The sequence below is a fragment of the Lemur catta genome, chromosome X (genome assembly GCF_020740605.2).
Source record: "Lemur catta isolate mLemCat1 chromosome X, mLemCat1.pri, whole genome shotgun sequence".
Lineage (NCBI taxonomy): Eukaryota > Metazoa > Chordata > Mammalia > Primates > Lemuridae > Lemur > Lemur catta.
The window spans coordinates 11,800,364-11,822,240 of NC_059155.1; the positions used below are offsets into that span (position 1 = coordinate 11,800,364).

The 21,877-nt window shown below is 39.7% G+C and overlaps 1 non-coding gene across 1 annotated transcript; it reads right to left on the bottom strand.

The window, feature by feature from the left end:
- Positions 1-9,208: 9,208 nt before the first annotated feature.
- LOC123629001 lies at positions 9,209-9,309 on the bottom strand. Its single transcript, XR_006731874.1, has one exon. It is a non-coding gene; the product is annotated as a small nucleolar RNA U13 (small nucleolar RNA).
- Positions 9,310-21,877: the final 12,568 nt, after the last annotated feature.

Genomic DNA, 21,877 nt, shown 5'->3' on the forward strand with positions numbered 1-21,877 from the left:
TCATCTCATTTTAACTGAATTATCTCTTTAAAGGCCATCGCTAAATACAGTCACATTCTGAGGTAGGTACTAGGGGTTAGGACTTCAACATATAAATTTTGGGGGTGAACATAACTCACAATTCAACTCACAATTCAACAGACCCCAACCACAAAGATTCAGAGTCCATAGGTTTGGGTGGGGACCAGGAATCTACATTTTTAAACAGTCCCTGGGTTATTCTAATAGATAGCCAGGTTTGAGAGCTATAATATTCCCAACCACAGCTTTTTGGTTTTGTTTTAATTTTTTATTGAAATTGTATGCATTTAAGGTATACAACATGCCATTTTGATATACATAAACATAGATTACAGTCAAACTAATTAACATCCATCTCTTTACATAATTATCTTTTTGTGTGTGGGGGAGAGAACATTTAAGATCTACCCTCTTAGCAAATTTCAAGTATACAATATGGTATTGTTAACTGTAGTTCCCATGCTGTGCACTAGATCTCTAGAACTTATTCATCCTACATAACTGAAGCTTTGTACCCCTTGACTAACATCTCCCCATGCCCCCCACTACACTGCCTCTGGTAACCACCATTCTACTCTCTGCTTCTATAAATTCAATTTTTTTAGGTGCCACGTATAAGTGGGATGTGGTATTTTTCTTTCTGTGTCTGACTTATTTCACTTAGCAAAATGTCCTTCAGGTTCATCCATGTTGTAAAATGTGACAGGATTTCCTTCTTCTTTAAGGTTGAATAATATTTCATTGTGTGTGTGTGTGTGTGTGTGTATGTCACAATCTCTTTATCCATTCATCCATCAGTGGACACTTAGGTTGTTTCCACAAGCTTTTTTAGCACAGTGCTTGGCCGTGGTAGATACTCAATAAATATTTGTTGATTGATCAAGGAGAAATAAAATGTGGAGATGGGCAACTGGGGGAAATTTTAAAGTTGTCCTTGGGGGCCATCAAATAGAAGATAGACAATTAGAGGTCTCAAATAATATAGACACCTCTGCAGATAGGGAGCTGGACCAGATGATTTCAACATTCAAACCTTCTTACTTTCAGTTTTTTATATACCAAAACAATAGAGTGCAAACATATGCAAGTGTTAAGAGAACATTAACTAGAAACTGATTTCAATGGGGTAGAGTTAATGAGAGAACAACAGTAAGATGTAGGATATTTGAATCTTTATGATTGTGAATATATTTCTATATGGGGCTTTGCCTATGTGTGGATATTTTGTATGTGGTGGGGGGAGGTGTTTGAGTATGTTTGTGTATGAGTGACAGGGATTTGTATAGAAGAGTGTGTGAATGTGCACTTGTATCAGGTTTCTTCATGTCAGTTGAGGGCCACTTTCTCTACTCTTTCCTCATGGAGCTCAATAAATGGTTACCATTATAATATTATTTAAAAAATAGAAGTAGTAATGGTAGTAATAATATAAGGTTCCTGTCCTCAAGAATCTCTAGTTTTTCTATAATTTTTTCCCTCCTCCTCCTTCTCCTTCTGTTCTCAGGGAAAAGCAGACTCCTAAGAAATCACAACCTCTCAGAGAGGTCAGCCCCAATAAAGCCAGCAAACCTTGATCTTCTTTAAACACTGATTTATTTTACTATAGTTGGGTTTTTCATTCTTCTATTACAACTGAGATTTGTGCTATTTAGAATTCACATATTTTTCTGTCACTTAAATCAAAATAGAGCCCTTATGCAAGGATTTCAACTAAGTTGTTGATAGTGGTTACCCCTAAGGGAGGGGGTGAGATTAGGTGTTGGAAAGGAGTGATGGAAAGAGAATCTCTCATTTTATCATTTGCCAAAAATTAGTTTGTTTTGCTTATATAAATTAAATATTTTTATCATAAAAGCAATACAACATTATTTCAGAAAATTGATGGTGCAGGATGGTATGAAGAAGTCTCAAAACTTGCCCGTAATTTTGTCACCCAAGAACAACTTTTATCTCAGCTTCCCCCTTTTTCTGATGTGCATGTTCATGGTACAAACTTAAGAGAACAGAGAGCTTTGAATACCACCCCAGTTAACTTGTTGACATCCTGGTGCTTCTACTTTCAGCCCACTTCTCCTTCTCTATAGATAGTGCAGCAGTGACCCCTTTGGTGACAAAGCACCTTTGCTGAGGCCCCACCAGTAGGTCAGTAGACTTAGGTCACCTTGATCCTCAACCCCAATGCCTGTGGCTCGTCCAAGAGACCACATAACATCTGCTTTTTATTAAGCACAGGATGGGTGCCTGGGACTGTGCGCTCTCCTTTCCTGATAGAGACTGCAGGAGTGCAGATGGGGGATGTCAGAGTCAGCTGCTTGAGGAAGCAGCCCACACACCTAGAGACTTGGGACATCTGGGTTCCTATGGGCTCAGAGCCCACATCCTCACAGAATATTCCTAGGGCAAGGATCAGCAAATGTTTGTTTGTTTGTTTGTTTGTTTGTTTCTTTCTTTCTTTCTTTTTCTTTTCTCTTTTTTTAGTTCTCCTTTTATTTATTTCCCCCCAGCTTAATTTCAGTATAATTGACAAATAAGAATTGTATATATTTATGGTGTACAACGTGCTGTTTTGACATACATATACATTGTGAAATAATTACCACAATCAAGCTAATTAACACATCCATCAGCTTCTCTCCTTATAGAACTATTTCATGAAGGTCATGTGTGTGTGTGTGTGTATTCTTTTAGAGATGGGATCTTGCTTGTTGCCCAGGCTGGAGTACAGTGGCGTGGTCATAACTCACTGCAGCCTGGAACTCTTGGGCTCAAGCAATCCTTCTGCTTCAGCTTCCTGAGTAGCTGGGACTACAGGTGTGCAGCACCACTCCCAGATAATTTTTTAGATTTTTTTTAATTTTTTTTTTTTTTGAGACAGAGTCTCACTTTGTTGCCTGGGCTACAGTGAGTGCCGTGGCATCAGCCTAGCTCACAGCAACCTCAAACCTCTGGGCTCGAGCAATCCTTCTGCCTCAGCCTCCTGAGTAGCTGGGACTGTAGGCGCGAGCCACCATGCCTGGCTAATTTTTTGTTTCTATTTTTAGTTGACTGGCTATGTTTCTTTTCTATTTTTAGTAGAGATGGGGTCTCTCTCTTGTGCAGGCTGGTCTTGAACTCCTGAATCAAGCGATCCTCCCGCCGCGGCCTCTCAGAATGCTAGGATTACAGGCATGAGCCACTGTGCCTGGCCTTAACTTTAAATTTTTTATAGAGATGGGATCTCACTATGTTGCCCAGGCTGGTCTCGAACTCTTGGCCTCAAGTGATCCTCCTGCTTTGGCTTCCCGAAGTGCTGGGATTACGGGCGTGAGCCACCGTGCCCATCCTATATTATTGCATTCTAATATCTATTAATACAATATTTTCTTCTGGAGCTCACAGTCTGGTGTGTGTGTGTGTGTGTGTGTGTGTGTGTGTATGTGTGTGTTGGGGGTGGGAGCACAGATAAGCAAAGAGACAATCACAATATATATGATAAGGGTTATGACAGAAGGAAGCACAGGGTGATAATGGAAGGAACACAGAGTAGATATACTGAACTCAGATTGGAAGGGTCAAGGAAGCTTCCTGAAAGAGATGATGCCTTGAACTGAGCCTTGATGGATGAATTGGGAAGGCAAAAGTGTTTATCCAAGCCCATTTCCTAGTGCCTAGCAGACATTCACCTAATGAGATGGTGGATGTATAACATTTGATGCCTAGCACATAGTAAAAGCTCAATAAATGATAAATGTCAATGTTGTTACCTGACCTTTTCAACAGAACTTGAATGACAATTTGTGTTTGCTATGAGGAATAAATGAGATAATGCATGGCATATAAAGTACTTAATATAGTGCCTGGCATATAATTGCACAGAAAATTGTGGCAGTTGATAGTGTTGTTGTTGTTGTTGTCTCTGCCATCATTATTTTTAGCCCTTACTGGACTGAGATGAAGTCTTCTGTCCCTGATCTTTTGGGTTTTCCAACTCTGCCATTTGTCGTGTTACATATATCAGATATGATGTCCCCAAGCATGCTTATGTTTGGAACTTTTCCTGATAACAATGTCTGGCCCCAACCACCATTACCACCATCACCAGCCCCATAGTGTCCTGAAGCTGTAGTCTCCGAAAGCATATAGAAAATAGAGGAACTGATGATGGAAGAAATAGAGCAGAACCCTGGTTGCCTCTGAAAATATTTTCTGTATAGTAAAGGGATAACATTCTGGTTTTCGGATCAGTGCAGTTTCTGTATTGCTAAGCTGAAGACAGTTGGCAGAAGTGAGTCAAAAACTTTCCCCATCCTTCTTGGGCACTTTTCTTGTTCTGGATTAGAGGGTGGAATATATATAGGCCATAAGTATGCTCCTCAATCCAACCCCATCTCCCCATGAAAGCTAGCAGAAATTCCTTCCCTGCTAGCAGGTTGGTCACTTTTCCCCTAGTTTCCTTAGCTACTGCAAGTTTTAGTGTTTTTGCAGAGCTTCATGGATATTTTAATGGGAATTTGTAAATGATGGGTATCAGTGCTAGCTTGCTGCCATGTTAACCCAGAGTTCTCCTGGATATAGTTGATCTTCTGGCTAACGACTTCAGTGGGAAGGCACAAAAGTCTTTTGCTTTTTTCATGGTCTTTTGTTACTAGCTTTCCATCCCTCTCCCTCCTGGGGACTCTGTTTTCACCAGTCATCTCATTTTACCCAATACAGGAGTTCTCTTCCTTTATGTAAGGAAAAACTGTGTTGTATTTTTCTGATGCTTTGATCTCTTTGGGAAGAGGGATGTTAAGAATAGAGGGGGCCGGGCGCGGTGGCTCACGCCTGTAATCTTAGCACTCTGGGAGGCCGAGGCGGGTGGATCGCTCGAGGTCAGGAGTTCGAGACCAGCCTGAGCAAGAGCGAGACTCTGTCTCTACTAAAAATAGAAAGAAATTATCTGGCCAACTAAAAATATATATAGAAAAAATTAGCCGGGCATGGTGGCTCATACGTGTAGTCCCAGCTACTCGGGAGGCTGAGGCAGGAGGATCGCTTAAGCCCAGGAGTTTGAGGTTGCTATGAGCTAGGCTGACGCCACGGCACTCATTCTAGCCCGGGCAACAGAGTGAGACTCTGTCTCAAAAAAAAAAAAGAATAGAGAGAGGTTGCCTGAACCTGGGAACTGGCTGTTAGGGTATGGGAGTGAATGGGTATTGGCATGGGGGCAGGACACTGCTTACTATCTTTCTCTTTGAGTTGAGAATCCAGGCAAACTACAGAGAGCAGGGCAGGAGGAGGGTGACCATCCTGGAGAGTTAGCTTGTAAGGCCTCGATATTGTTTGTAGATCCCAAGCTACTGATTAGGGCCCCCTGACCTCATATAATAGAAAAATGGTTTGTGTTGTCATTGTTGCTATTTTTTAATATCCTTCCAGAGGTGTATCTCCCTTCCTGTATTAGCTTTCTAAATCTTGATACTGTGCACTCAGATTGATCTATCTGCCCTACTTTCTACTCCTTGTAGCATCCTAATTTGCCTTTCAGACACCTTTGGAATTCTGAACTTGCTGTATCTAGCCTTTTGTGACCACTCTATATGTTGACATACAGGCAGCCTCTGACTTACAGACAAGCTGAGTTCTCAAAGTTCATGCTGAAGTCAAGTGTTTGGAAGGTGACATGCATTTTTCCATAGCAGAAAAAAAAATGTTCTAAATGGAATTATATTTCTAAGCCAGCCCACAAAAGAAATTTTTTTAGCTTTAATGTACTAGAAGTACAGGCCATTTGCAATGAAAAAGTAGGAAATCTTGGTAATTCAGCAAACACAAGAAGACAATCCAGTGGAAGAAGAAATACTTTAGGTTGGCTTCTGGCACTGGAGTCAAGCGTGCTGAATTGGATGAGATAGACGGGGCTTTCTGGAAGCTCTCCAGGAAGACTTACATAAACATTGAAAGGCTACAGTCATAACTTAGTTCTTTAGTATTTCTAATTTCAGTTCAAAACTGACAGCATTACATAATAACAACTACCATGTACTGAGCACCTACTGTGTGTCAGGCACTGTGTTAGGAAGTCTACATACCTTCCCCTCATTTCATCCTCACAATAGCACTATGATGTAAATACTATAATGACTCTTATTTTGCATATAAAGAGACTGAGGCTCCGAAAGATCAATGAGCTGGACAAAAGTTACACAGACAGCACAAGTGGAGACCAAGTCAATGGCTTTCCACTACCCAAACCTGTGTTTTACAATATGTACCTGACCTCCCTTTTCTTTTCTTTACCTGGGTATATCAGGAGCACTACTGCTAGGGCTGTAAGCCATAATCAGAGTTGTTTGCAAGCTCACAAGGAAACCAAGAGAGGTGGAAGGAGGGAGAGAAGGCAGGAGGAAGGGAAAGGGAGTTTTGCTAGGCAAAAGCTCAACTAAGAAACCACATACATCAGTGCTTCTCAAACTGTATTGTGCATGCAAATACCCCAAAACTTGTTAAAATGCAGGATTTTTTTTTTTTTTTTTTTTTGAGACAGAGTCTCACTCTGTTGCCTGGGCTATAGTGCCCTGGTGTCAGCTTAGCTCACAGCAACCTCAAACTCCTAGGTTCAAGGGATCCTCCTGTCTCGGCCTCCCAAGTAGCTGGGACTACAGGCATGAGCCACCACACCTGGCTAATTTTCTTCTATTTTTAGTCGCCCAGCTAATTTTTTCTAATTTTTTTTTTTTTTTTTTTTTTTTTTTTTTAGTAGAGACGGAGTCTCGCTCTTGCTCAGGCTGGTCTCAAACTTCTAAGCTCAAGCAATGTTCCTGCTTCAGCTTCCCAGAGTGCTAGGATTACAGGCATAAGCCCCCGCACCCGGCCTAAAATGCAGATTATTTAGCAGGTCTGGGGAGGGGCCTGAGATCCTGCATTTCTAACCAGCTCCCAGGTGTGCTGCCTCTGTTGATCCATGGACAACATTTTGAATAGCAAGGTCATATAATGCAAATGATAAAAAAAGTTCAAGTATCCATTAATACCTGGTTAATTTTATTGAAATCAGCTTCTACACTAAAAAGTCACGTATTATCCTCTTTTCTCCTGCAGCCTGTCTCAGGCCATTGCCTCTGCTTTGGTTCTGCCAGTCTGTTTCAACTTAAGTGTAACTGCTCATTTAAATGTAGGTGTTAAATACATATGAGCACCTTCTACCACTCTAAGCTCCAGACTGTCTCAATAAGGCATGAGATTCTTCTCTTGGCACAAGCTAGATCTTTGACCACAGGGTTCCAGGCCTCAACAGCTGCTCTCAGTCCTCTCTCTCCTACTAGCAACAACCTTATAAAGGTAAGGCATGTAGTAACACTATAGTCTTAACTCTTTCTAATTTCCTTTCTCAGAGCTACTGCCTTCATTTGGGGCAGAAAGCAGCCTGGTTTTTTAAAGGATCCAGATCCTTAATCCTTCCACATAGTTGAAACTATACCAAGCATTAGTTTAAGGCGGCCACTGAAAAGATTCTTTTGCAGAGTCCTCCTGCCAATTCCAGAAGCCCAGTGAACTTTGTTTCCTGGAAGGTTATTTGCTTTATCTTGCCACCTTCTCTCCTCCCTTCCCTTAGGATTTTGGCTGATCATTTTGAGCCATTCTTCAAGTTTTTCTTCTATTTTTAGATTCTCTGACTAATTTTTCCCCAATAGCAAGAGTCAGGGAGAGCCTTCCCCTCCAGCCAAGCTCTACTTTTTAGGTAGGAAATAGTCTCTCACAGTGTCTACAAATCAACTTGATGATCTGTGGCCTCCAACAACTGGATTGCTTTTCCATCATCCCTTAAACCTTTGGGGAAGTTAACTTTGGGGTTGGCCTTTCTAATACCTTTAGCAGGTAGGTGTTCATCTAGTCTCCACATGAATAAACTAGGTAAGTTCAATTTCATCACTAGATGAATTAAAAACTGTGCTAAAAAAGAATTGCAATCTTCTCCTTGTAACTTCTATTCATTAATCTCATTTTTACCATGTGGAGCAGAAATAGCCCTTCAAATGTTTCATGACATCCATCATATCCTATTTTAGCCAACTCTTTGCTAGATGAAACATACCCAATTCCTAATCAGTCTTCAGTAATTTCTTGATCCTTTTCTAGATGTAATATGGTTTGTAAATGTTCACTTTAAAATAAGGCACCTGGAAATGAACACACTGCTCCCTGTGTAGTTTGATCAGAGCTGAGTACATTGGGACTGCCACTCCTGTGATCTTCTGATGCAATTTTATGATCATGTAGCTTAAGAAAGAGTAAGTCACTTCTTCACATTTATTGAGTGCCTACTTTGGGTCAAGTATCTAACATCTACTAAGCAACCTCCCCAAAGTTTCAATGGTAGAGGTTTTCTGTTCTTTCTTACCCCATGGGGCCAGGAGATTGTGTAACTACCCTCTTTTAATCCTTTCTACTATCATCTACTGTATGCCAGTTTTCTCACTTATTGAGGACTTCAGCACCTCACTATGGTCTTCCCTCCACCCCAACTCTCTGGCCACAATCCCGAGTGAATTTAATGTCCTTGTAAATGAAATATTTATAAACTTCATCTTTTCAATAATTTTTACCTCCACTCCACTTCACCAACCAACTCCAATGATCCATTTTATTCTCAGTAGATGACCTCACCTCTTATTCCATTATGAAAATCTAGGCCATCAGATGCTAATGCTCATTTTCCTGCCCTCTTCCCACGCTGCCACATAGTTGCATACCTATACACCTATAAGTCCTAACATTTTTTTTTTTTGGTCTTGCAGGAATAAACTTAGCTTCTCCAGTTTAAGGCTAATTCATCTACCTGTGCTTTGGAGCCCATTCTCCCTCACCCCCCTTGGGGACATTTCTTCATCAGTTATCTATCCCCTCTCTCATGTATATCTTCAACCACTCCTCTTTTTATTGGATAATTCCCATCAGCATTTAGATATGCTCAACTTTCACTCCTTAAAAAAAGAAACAAACACAACTTTCCTTCAACTCTATCCCCAACTGGCACTTGCCCTACTTCTCTTCTTCTGTTGTCATGGAAGCTTTTCTAAAGTGTAGACACTCACTCCCTTTCCTCACCTCCTGTTCAAAATTCAGCCCCTACTCTGGCTTTTCTGTCCCCAGAACACTACTGGTACTGCTCTTGTTAAGAAAACCAATGACATTCTAATTGCCAAATCCAATGAACAATTTGTTTTCATGTCAGACGGGTAATGTGCCAACATCGTAACAAGGATTGAGGGAGGCACATCTCATTCGTGCACGTGAAAACCCAATCATGCTTATGAACTACAAAAGGATCAATCATGAACAATTTTAAGTTTCTTATTTTACTAGACTTCTCTCTGCTGCATTTAACATGATCAATTGGCTGGGTGTGGTGGCTCACACGTGTAATCCTAGCACTTTGGGAGTCTGAGGCAGGAGGATAAACTTGAGACCAGGAGTTCCAGACCAGCCTGAGCAACATAGTGAAACCCTATCTCTACAAAAATAACATAATTGATTGCTCTCACCCTACTTCTATCCTCATGCTTCTCTTGAAAGTATCTACTCCTTGGCTTTGGTGATGTTGCTTCTCTCCTGATTCTCCTTATTCCTCACTGATTACTCCTTCTCATGCTCCTTTTTGAACTCTTCCTCTGCCACCCCTTAAATACTAGTCTTTCCCAGGATTTTTCTCATTGTAAACCTTTACCCTAGATCATCTCATCCATCCCCAAGGTTTTATTTACCATGCTATTGACCCCCAAATCTATATCTGTAGTCCCAGACTTCTCTTGTGAGCTCCAGACCTCTATACTTAGTTGATACTAGACACGTAGAACATGGCACATCCCATGTTCTCAGTATGCCCCAAATTCATCTTCCTTACTCAAATCCACCCCTTCTCTATACACCACCCCTACCACCAGTTTGGTGACTCAGATCTCTAGCCACACAGTTGTCCAGGCCTGAAACATGGAAGTTATCCTAAATTTTTCATTCAACTAGTTACCAAGGTGTGTTAAGTCTGCCTTCTAAGTATCCATCTGATACATCCATCCTTCCTTTATGTTACCACAGCATCTTATCATATTATTAGTCCAGGCTCTCTATCATCTTTTTTTTCCTACTATTCAAGCAGCTTCTTAACTGGTCTCCTTGCCTCTTGGTCAACTCCCCTTTAATTCATCCTTCACACTGGTGCTAGGATAAGTTTTCTCTAATGTAAATCATATACCATTCCTCTGCTTAAAGCCTTATCATGCCTCCCCTACTGCTTACTGGCACAGTCTAAGCTGCCCCACATGCCTTACAAGGCCCTTCACAACCTGGCCCTGCCTACCATTCCAGTCTTATCTCCTATCATCCTTTCCTTATCCTCTTTGCCCAAATAATGTCAGGCTGAACACCCCACCATGCCTCCATGCCTTTGTACACATTGTCCTCTCCGCTTAGAATGACCCTGTGTCTTCTAGCCAAACTTTCATTTGGCTTCCAAAATTGGACTCAAAGTATGTCTAGATAGATATACAAGAAACTAATGACCATGATTTACCTTTGTGGAGTCTTGGGTGGCTGGAGCACAGGAGTGAGAGGAAAACTTACTTTGCCCATGTGTTTGTACATTTTGTACTTTGTACCATAAATGTGAATTAGTTATTCAAAAATAAATAAAATATGATAATTCTTTTTTAAAAAAGCCTCAGGGATCAGGTCCTTTAGAAAGTTTCCTTCTCTTCCTTCTCCTCCTCTTCTTCCTTTTCCTCTTTCTCCTCCTTCTCCATAGTTTTGTATTCCCTTCTCTGTGCTGCCTCTGGGCCTAGTATATGCTCCTGTGATTAGAATAATTACATTGTGTTGTATTGTAATTTATCTTTAAGTTGTCTGTCTCTTCAAATTGTGAGCTACTTGAGGAAAGAGCCCGCATCTTATGTCTTACTGTTTCCTCAGAATCTAGCACAGTGCTCCATAAATGTTTATTGAATGAATACATGAGTGAAGAAATGAATGAGGTGTGGGAGGCCCCAACAAGTGAGGAAATAAATGAAGTGTGGAATGCCCCAATTATAAAACAGAGCTCCCAAGTCTGTGTTCTTTCCAGATCTCCTTCACTGTGTCCTTTTGCCATGTGTTCAACCTAAAAGTAATACTTTACATTTATTCTTGTAAATACTATCCATCAATCACCTTGTCAGTTTGGGGTCAGCATTATCCAAGACTGCCCAGATCATTTCAAAGTCCTTCCTATGTTCGTGTCATCAGTAGATTTGATATGTATTTGTATGTCCTATTCTGAATCACTGGATCAGAATACTGGTATAATAACTACTGTTTATTGAACACCTACAGTGTGTCAAGCACTGTGCTAGATGGTTTCACATATGACATTGTCACAGCATTTGCTGCAAGGTGGGTATTTTGATCCCCAGTTTATAAAGGGGGAAATTGAAATCAGTATGATTAAGTGCCTTGCCCAGGGTCACATTGCTAGTAAGTGAAGCTGAGATTTGAACCAAGGTATTTTGACTTCAAAGTTCATGTTTGACTCATAACACAACACTGATTTAAAAGGGGCCTCTCCACTGCTTGACTATTGGGTAGAGAGTTCTTCAAGGTTAGCTTGAATCCCTCAGTGCCTAGTGTTCATTGCTCCCCGAGGCAGTCCCTTCTGTCTCTGGATTGCTCTGACAATTTTTAAAGCTCTTGTTTGTAGTGAGCCAAAATTATAAATTAGCCAAACAAGACATGGCCCAAAATAGGGCCTTTTGGCTCTCTACTAGAACTTCCCTTCCATTCTGACACCAAACCATTCATTCACTTCTTTGGCTATGGTTGTTCAACTAGTTACAGGTTCATCTCAAAAAAAAAAAAAAAAGCTCAAACATTCAGCTTATATTTTGCCATCTTCATATACAAGGAAATTATGGGAAACTTTGTCCAATGCCTGGATAAAATGAAATCTACTATAGCTATCACATTCTCTGATCTGCCAATCTAGTAACCAGATCAACAAAAGGAAATGAAGTCCAGGAGTGATATTTGTTTTTTAACGGGGCAATTTGTCAATGACTCAAAGTAATGAGTTTCCAGTGGCATACTTTCAGACATCATTGACAGGCTGTCAGAAAGACGATTTTTGGGCAGTAGGCTTCCTACTGCTCTTCAAATGACGTCTAAATAGGCAACCTCCCATTTCCATTGCTTTGAATTGTACAGCACTGTTATTTGCGCCTGATTTTATTTAGGCTTCCATTTCAGTTTTCTACGCTTTTATTTTTCTTTGACTGTGTTCTGCCCTTGCCCACGTTTCCTCTGCCTAGTTCATTCCCTAAACTCCTACAGCCCCCTGCCCACCAACACACATACACACATACCCTCCTTGTCCTTTGAGAATCAGTGTATTGCAGCCTCTTCTCCAGAAGCCTTCTCTGTTGTCCCCAGGTTGAGTTAACTGCTTCTCCTCCTGTGTGACAGAGTAGAAAGTGCACATGGTGCCTGTCACAAAGTAGGTCCCCAATAAATATTAGATTCCTTCTCCCCTTCGTCCACAAACACCTCTAAAATAGTATTGATCACACCATATTGTATTTTCTTGTTTCCTTGTCTGGCTTCATTACCCAATTATGAGCTCATCTGTTCATCAATTCACTCATAGATATCTATTGCATGTCTACTATATGTGCAAGCCATTCTTCATGTAGGTGCTGAGGATACAATGATTTCTGAAAATTGTACTTTCGTTGTGTCTTTTCATTGTCGTATTTATAGTACCTAGCATAGTGTCTGACAAATAGAGTTGCTCATTAAATGTTTGTTAAGGGAATGCACTTTCTCAGCAGAGTTTCCCAAAGTGTGGTCTTTGGACCATTTGCATCTGGATCACTGAGGGGGGGAGGTTAAAATGTCAATTCCTGGGTCCCTCTCCAAATCTACTGAATCAGAATTTCTTAAGGGTAGTCTGCAAGAATCTGCATTTTAATCTAATTCTGCAGGTATTTCTTTTACACTACAACCTAGGAACCACTGCAAGATAGGATAGAAAAAAGGGGGGAATTAATGCTTATTTTTCAAAAGTGTAGCTAAAACCAATTGAATAATTTTTTTGTTTTTAGAGATGGGGTCGATGGGGTCTTACTCTGTTGCCCAGGCTGGAATGCAGTGGCACATTCATAGCTCATTGCAGCCTCAAACTCCTGGGCACAAGCTATCCTCCCACCTCAGCCTCTCGAGTAACTGGGACTCCAGGCATGACCATCATGCCTGGCTCCAGTTGAATCATTTTTAATGCCTCTGAATGCTGTACGAAATTTTAGTAAAGGAGAAAAAGGGTATTAGTTAAAATTCTATAGAAAGGTAATTACTATTTAACTTTTGGACAAGTGGAATTATTACTAATAAAATCTAATGGTAATTTAGGTCAAATTTATGATACCAGAGAGTTTTCATTTTTATAGAGCTACTTGTGTACTTGATAGTACATAGGGGCCCTTTGTGTAACCAAACAATACAATATATTGATTCCATATTACAGACTTAAATTGCAAATTATCAAAGAGTGTGTCCCAATTGTATTTGTGCTTTGACACTGATTATGTATGTGATTTATCTGATGCCTAGTCCTTTTTCTCGTTTTTGAGACAGGATTTTCCTCTGTCACCCAGGCTGGAGTGCAGTGGCATGATCATAGCTCATTGCAGCCTCGAACTCCTGGGCTCAAGCAATTTTCCTGCTTTAATCTCCCAAGTAGCTGGGACTACAGGTGTATGCCACCACACCTGGCTAATTTTTCTTATTTTTTTATAGAGATGGGGTCTGACTATGTTGCCCAGGCTGGTCTTGAACCCCTGGCCTCAAGTGATCCTCCTGCTTCGGCCTCCCAAAGTGCTGGGGTTATAGGCATGAGCCACCATGCCCAGCCCTTATGCCTAGAAATGGTAATGCTCATTCTCTGTGAAAATTTGATCCATTTAACTGTTTTATGCCATATTTTCCAAGAGCATACTGTTATTAAAAGTGTTCTTTGGTAATAGAGTAGGTATGTAAGAATGAAGTCAACCGAAACCAGCACAACTTCCCTTCCAGGAAGACATGAAAAGTTGGATTTTATGACCACATTCTTAGGTCTGAAACTGTCCATTTTTTGTTCGCCATGAAATGATCCTCACAGAAAGAGCTGAGGAAGGCTGGGTGCAGTGGCTGACCCTTGTAACCCCAGCACTTTGGGAGGCCGAGGTGGGAGGATCACTTGAGGCCAGGAGTTCAAGACCAGCCTGGGCAACATAGTGAGACCTCATCTCTATAAAAAAAATTTAAAAATTATCTGGGCATGGTGGCGCATGCCTGTAGTCCCAGCTACTCAGGAGGCTGAGGCACGAGGATCACTTGAGCCCAGCAGTTCTAGCCTGCAGTAAGGTATGGTTGCACCACTGCACTCCAGTGTAGGCAACAGAGTGAGACCCTGTCACCAAAATAATAATAATAATAATAATAATAAATTATTTATTTATTTTTTAAAAAGCTGAGGTGTCTTTGCATCTGGACATAAATCTCTTAAATATCCACAAGTTTGTACTTCTGTTTCCCTCCTTGTCACTTCTTCCTTTTAAAAAAAACTCAGTTTAGGATTTCAGTGGTGGTGTCACTGCTGCCAAGCTGGACTGTAAACTGTTGTCTGCATGTGGCCCATTCAGCACCATGCCCAACTACCTGAGAATTCTGTGTAGTGACTCCTCTCTGGAGCTGAGCGAGCACTGGGACCAGCAGCTCAATGGTGATAATAATGAGCGTGGAAAACTACTGAGGGGAAGCTCCACATTGTATGTGGGGAATTTTTCCTTTTATACAACTGAAGAGCAAATAAATGAGCTTTTTAGTAGATGTGGTGATGTCAGGAATATATTTATGGGCCTAGATAAGATAAAGAAAACAGCATGCAGTTTCTGTTTTATAGAATACTGTAACAGAGTTGATGCTGAAAATGCCATGTGGTTTTTTTCAGCATAGATGAAAAAACCTGCCTAGATGACCATATCATCTGCACGGATTGGGATCTAGGTTTTAGAGAAGGTCAACAGTTCGGCCAGGGCTGATCTGGGGGCCAGGTAAGAGATGAGTTTCACAAAGACTTTGTTGCCGATGGAGGAGGCTTTGGAAAATAGGCTCAGGTCCGTTATAGGAGAAGAATCCACTAGAGAAAAACTCGAAGCTCTACCGCTCAAAATGCCTATTAAAGAACAACACCAGGTCTGCAAATAGCCCATTCTATAACAAGTTTAAGTTACCTTACTTGCTGAGCAGAAACCCTTTTGATGTACTTTTGCCTCTGAAAATTTGTTAAATGATACAAACAAAATCCTTTTGTTCTTGTCTGAATTTTGAAGCTGTTTGTCAGATTACCAGTTTGACCATTAGGTAGTCAAAAGTGTTCTTTAGGAATGAATTAGTTATGTAAGGTCTGAGTCAACCAAAGCACAACTTCCCTTTCAGGAAGACTTCAGTTGGGATTCTATCACCATATTCCTGGAGCCCAAAATGTTCATTTTTTTAGAGCTTGCATAAAATAAAGTCAAATAATGGAAATTTTAAAAATGATCAAAAAACCACAAGCATATTATTTTAAACCATAGGAAAGTCTGGAAGAGTTTATAATAAAAGCAAAAATCCTCCTGCCTCACCTTTTCCTACCCTAGGCCTGTTCCCTGGGCAATAACTCTTAAATTTTTTTTAGTAATGTTTTGTTTGTTTCTTGGTAGCTTCCTCCATATCTCTAAATAACATGACTGCTTATTTTCATTTTAAACATTGTCTATTGCCTTCCTGCTTTCATAGATGAGGATTTAGCTCATTTGCACTTCTCTACTCTCCATCTTCTCAATATAGTTTACAACACTTTACAGAAAATTCCTGAGTTAGGATGGTTCGGCTTACAATTTTTCACCTTTACAGTGGTGTGAAAGTGATGTGCATTTAGTAGAAACTGTACTTCCAGTAGCCATACAACCATTCTGTTTTTCACTTTCAGTACAGTATTCAGTAAATTACAGGAGATGTTCAACACTTAACTATAAAATAGGCTTCTGGGTTAGATGATTTTGCCCAACTGTAGACTAATGTATGTGTTCTGGGCACGTTTAAGGTGCTAGACTATGCTATGCTGTTTGGTAGGTTAGGAGTATTAAATGCATTTTGGACTTATGATATTTTCAATTTATGATGAGTTTATCGGAACACAACCCCACTGTAAGTCGAAGAGCATCTGTACTGACTTTTTCTGTTGTTACATAGCATAGGTTAGGTTATGCTGCAGTAATAAACAACCAAAAAACCTTAGTGGCTTAAAATCACTAAGATCTATTCCTCCCACCAACATTTCCAGTGCTGATTACCTGGGGGCACTGCTCCATGTCATGATCATCCTCCTTCTGGGGCACAGGCTGATGTTATAACCACTCTCCGGAATGATGGTGATGGAGGGAAAAACAGAGTGGCAAAACGTGTGCTGGCTCTTCAAGCTTCCACTCAGAAATGACATACATCACTTTTGCTCACATTTCAGTTCTCAAAACATGTTGCCAAGACCGACTCTGAGGAAGTGAAGAAGTATTTGTAGGGAGAGGCCCTGGATATTAATGATGAGTTATACAGTTTACTACATATATACTCTTGTAACTTTAATATAAGTATACCTCCATTTTTTTGTTCCACCACATAGTATTCCCCACTTTGTAAGATGAAAATGTTAATGCCCCTTTACCTTTCATTCATCCCTCCTCCTCCCTTTCTACTGCCCAGCTTCTTTCATCTGTACTTTTAATTTTACATTGTCAAAGTTGATAATTAAGTTGTCCATTCTCTGTCTTTAGGTTAATTCCAAAAGTTTAAAATTAATAAAGAGTACTTTATTGCTGTGACTGTGTAAGTATTGTTCCCTGAAAAGCCAGGGAGAATCTAACAATTGTATCTTTTGTTTCCTGGAATTTTTATTTACCATTATCCATTTCTTATAGTATTTGCCTTTCTTGCACCCCTTAATTTCCTTCAAACTCTCTGTGAAAATTAGGTGTTCTATGGAAATTCCTCTACTTTCTTCCTATGGTCTGTCTGTGCTCTTGCTCCAATCTGGATTGGTTACTCTCTAGACCAGGGTTTCTCAACCTTGGCCCTATTGACATTTTGGGCCAAATAATCCTTTGTTGTGGGGGCTGTCCTGTGCATTACAGGATGTTTAGCAGCATCTGGGCCTCATACACCCATTAGATACAGTAGCATGTGTGCACACACACACACGCATTACATACAGTAGCATGTGTGCATGCACTCACACACACAAGCGTGCACACGTGCACACACACACACACACACACTCTGACTTGTGGCAACCAAAAATGTCCCCAGATACCACCAGTTGTTCCTGGCAGACCAATGGGGAGACAAAATGGCCATTGGTTGAGAACCAAGGCTCTAGATAACAGTTGCCTTCTAGGGACTTTTCTTTACTATAGTCCTGGATCAGATTCACTGTTTCATGGATCCCGTGTTTCTCTCTCTTTTGTGGTTTAGTCCCTTGTTTTGCTGGAACACATCATCAAGAAACTTTTAAAGACAAGATATGTGGTAAATAGATTTTCCTCTGTCAGAATTTTTAGTCTTTTCTTTATTATTGACATCCTAAAATTTCACAACAATGTTTCTATAGTTGTGGGGGCTTTTTTGTTCCGTGTTCATTTACTAGGATGGGATTTCAAGGGACACTTTCAATCTGTGTCCTTTCTTGGGAAATCAGCTTATATCACTTATTTGTAATTTCTTCCCTTCCCTTTCCTCTGCTGTCTCTATAACCCCTATTAGCTGAATATTGGACATCTTGGATTGATTCCCTAATTTTCATGGGCCTGATTAGTGTGCATCAGCTATGATAATCCCTTCCCTCTTGCTAGTGATTGGTTTAGGAACCTAGGCTTAAGCCAATCGGAGATTGACAATCCTGTGATGGCAGTTATTAATAAATTCAGAGGTGGTCAATGACCAGTGAGGACCCTAGTGAGACTGAAATGAAGGATATTTAGTTTATGCTTGAAGGAGAGGCTTTGTCTCTCCTTCCCACCAGATGTGAATAAGTATGCATATACAGATTACTATAAATGGTTTCCTTACAACCACAGGAGAAACCAGCCCTAGGATGAATGGGATGCTTTAGATGGCAGAAAGAGGGATAAAAGAACCTGTGTACTTCATGAGATTATCCAGCTGCTGAATCAACTAATTTTGTGGCACTCATAATGTCTGGATGTCCTATTATAGGAGATAATACATTATATTTCATTGTTCAAGCCAACCTGTGGCAGGGTTTTCTGTTAACATGCAGTTGAAAACACTCTGATACCAAAGCTCATACATTTTCCATTTAGTTTCATCCTTGTGTAGGGGAATTAAATTGACCCTTCATGAATCCAAGTGTCTATCTCCAGAGTTCATGACCTTCCATCTGGAGAGTTGAATAAAATCACTGTCTTACTCCTGATTCCTTTACCCTATGACATGAAGTTATCCTCTGGTCAGTAACATTCTTTTCTGAATCAGGGAGGAAAGGGAATATCCATTTTTATGGAGTAACTATTATGTGCTAGGCATTTTGTCAGAGGTTTTAAAACATAATCTCATTTATTCTTAGCAACTCTATGCCCATTATATAGGTGAGGATCTAAGAGGTAGAGTAATTCGCTCAAGGTCATTAACTAGGAAATGGCACAGAATTGGTATTCAAACCAAGGGAGTCTATGTCAAAGCTGGTGCCCTTAATCAGGGTACTATATTGTCTCTTTCTCTTTTCTTTATTCAGGCCACTTGGTAAAACCCTCTGAGTTTCCTTTTTCTCGGGGAATTATCCCACTGACTACATCACATCTGAGCTCTCTCTCGCTCGAGCAGTCTTCTCAAGTGTGCTCTCCTTTCTGCCTTGATTTCTAGAATCACTCAGACCCCATAGTCTAATGCCACCCAGCCATAGTTATCTTTATCTTCTGGGAGAAGTAAGAATATCCGACACATGTTTCTGGCCAATTTAGCTTACCCTGAATATGGCAATGGAGTTTGCTCATTTTTGAGCATCTCCCCTCTGCAACTTTCCTAAAATAGAAAAAGGGATTTTCTTTTGTTTGCTTTGTTTTTGTTTTATTTCAGAATATTATGGGGATACATTTTGGTTACATGAATTGCTTTTGTACAGTTTGAGTCAAAGTTATAAGTGTTCCTGTAACCGAGATAGTGTGCATTGTACCCATTAGGTGTGAATTTGCCCATCCCCTCCTCCCCCCTCCCAACTACTTGATTTCCATTGGAAAAATACATTTTCAAAGTCATGAAACTAAAATTTGTTTTTATCAGAGGGTGTTTCTGGAGGGGTACCTTGAATATCTCTCAACCACTCCTCCTAGTGGCTGCCTACCTGGATTGCTCCCAAAGACATCTTTTCCTAGGCTCAGAAAAAGCTTTTAACAATGTTTTGTGAAGCATACTTTTGGTTAAGTAAAGGGACTTTCCTACTATGTGGATAGATGACTCCTCTAGTGGTTCTTACAATATGTATTTCAAAATCATGCAGAGTACATCAATAGAATAAAGGATAAAAACCATACAGTCATCTCAACAGACCCAGAAAAAGCATTTGAAAAAATTCAATACCCTTTTCATGATATAAAGACTTAACAAACTAGGAATAGAACAGAACTTCCTCACCCTGATAAAGGGCATCTATGAAAACCCCACAGCTAACATCATCAATGGTGAAAGACCAAAAGCTTTCTCCTAAGATCAGGAACAAGACACGTCTATTCAGCAATGTACTGGAGGTTCTAGTTAAGGCAATTAGGCAAGAAAATGAAATAAAAGGCATTCAGTTTGGAAAAGAACAATTAAAATTATTTTTATTTACAGGTGGCATAATCATGTATATAGAAAATCCCTAAGAAGTCCACAAAAAAGAACTAATAGAGCTAATAGTTCAGCAAAGTTGTAGCATATAAGATCAATACAACAAAAATCAATTGTATTTCTATACACTGGCAAAAAAAAATCCAAAATGAAATTAAGAAAGTAATTCCATTTACAATAGCATCAAAAAAAAGTAAAACACTTAGAAATAGGTTTAACAAAAGTAAGTGCCAAACTCTGAAAACTACAAAACATTGTCTAAAGAAATTAAAAAGATCTAAACAAATAGAAAGATATCCCATGTTCGCGGATTGGAAAACGTAATATTGTTAAGAGGTCAATAACTTCCAAATTAATCTATAGATTCAATGCAATTCCTATCAAAAATTTCAGCTGGCTTTTTTTGTAGATATCAACAAGCTGATCCTAAAATTCATACAGAAATGCAATAGTAAGCATAGCCAAAACAATTTAGAAAGAGAAGAACAAAGTTGCAGGACTCAGACTTCTCCTGATTTCAAAATTTACTGTAAAGCTACAATACATAAGACAACATGGTACTAGCATAAGGATAGATATGTAGATCAATGGGATAGAATTAACAGTTCAGAGGTAACATTCACATTTATAGTCAATTGATTTTTTTTGTTTCAGAATATAAGGAGGAAAGAATAGCCTTTTAAACAAATGGTGCACAACTAGATGTACACGTGGTTGACGAGTGGTTATACACATGTGAAAGAATGAAGTTGGACCCATACCTCACACCATATACAAAAATTAACTCAAAATGGATCAAAGACCTAAATGTAAGAGCTAACATTATAGAATTCTTGGAAGAAAACAGAGGTATATGTTGATTTATAATCACCAAGACCTTGGATTAGGCAATGATTCCTTAGATATGACACCAAATGCACAACCAACCAAAAAATAGATAACTTGGATATCATCAAATTAAAAATGTTTGGGCTGGGTGCAGTGGCTCACACCTGTAGTCTCAGCACTTTGGGAAGCTGAGTCAGGAGGATCATTTGGGGCCAGGAGTTCAAGACCAGCCTGGGCAACATAGTGAAACCCTCAAATGTTAACATTTTACCACATTTTTACCACATTTGCTTCATCCTTTCTCTCTCTCTCTCTCTCTCTCTCTCTCTCTCACACACACACACACACACACACACACACACACACACACACGCTCACACACACACCTCTTTTGTTCTGAACCATCTGAGAGTGTTATAGACATGATGGCACTTATTCTTAAGTACTTCAGAGTGCAGTTCTTAAAAATAAGGACACCTTCTTATATAACCCAAGTACACTGATCAAAATTAGATCATTAACATTGATACAATATTAACAAATCTACAGGCCTAATTCAGAAGTCACTGAATTTGTCCCAATAATGTCCTTTATAGCAGAAGAAAATCTTAGTTCATGAGTTGCACTGAGTTTTCATGTCTTCTTTAATCTGGAATAGTACTATAGTCCTTGTGTTTCACGACATTAACAATTTTGAAGAGTACAGGCCAGTCAGCTATTTTATAGACTGTCCCTCAATTTGGCTGTATCAAGTTTTCCTCATGATCAGATTCAATGTATGCAGTTTTGGAAGGAATATCATAGAAGTGATGTGTCCTCAGTAGGCACATGATATTTATTGGTCCCGTTACTGGCCCTATTGGCTTTGATCACTTGGTTAAAATCCTGTTTGCTAAGTTTCTCCACTGTAAAGTTACTATTTTTCCCTCTTATACTAATTAATGTCTAGTAGGGAGATACTTTGAGACTATATAAATATCTGTTACTCCTCAAACTTTCATCCAGTAGTCTTAGGCCACTAATGATTCTTGCCTGATTCAATTATTATTACAATTATGGCCAAATGGTAATTTTCTAATTCTGTCATTTCTCCTACATTTATTATTGCTGTAAAAATGAGCTCTCC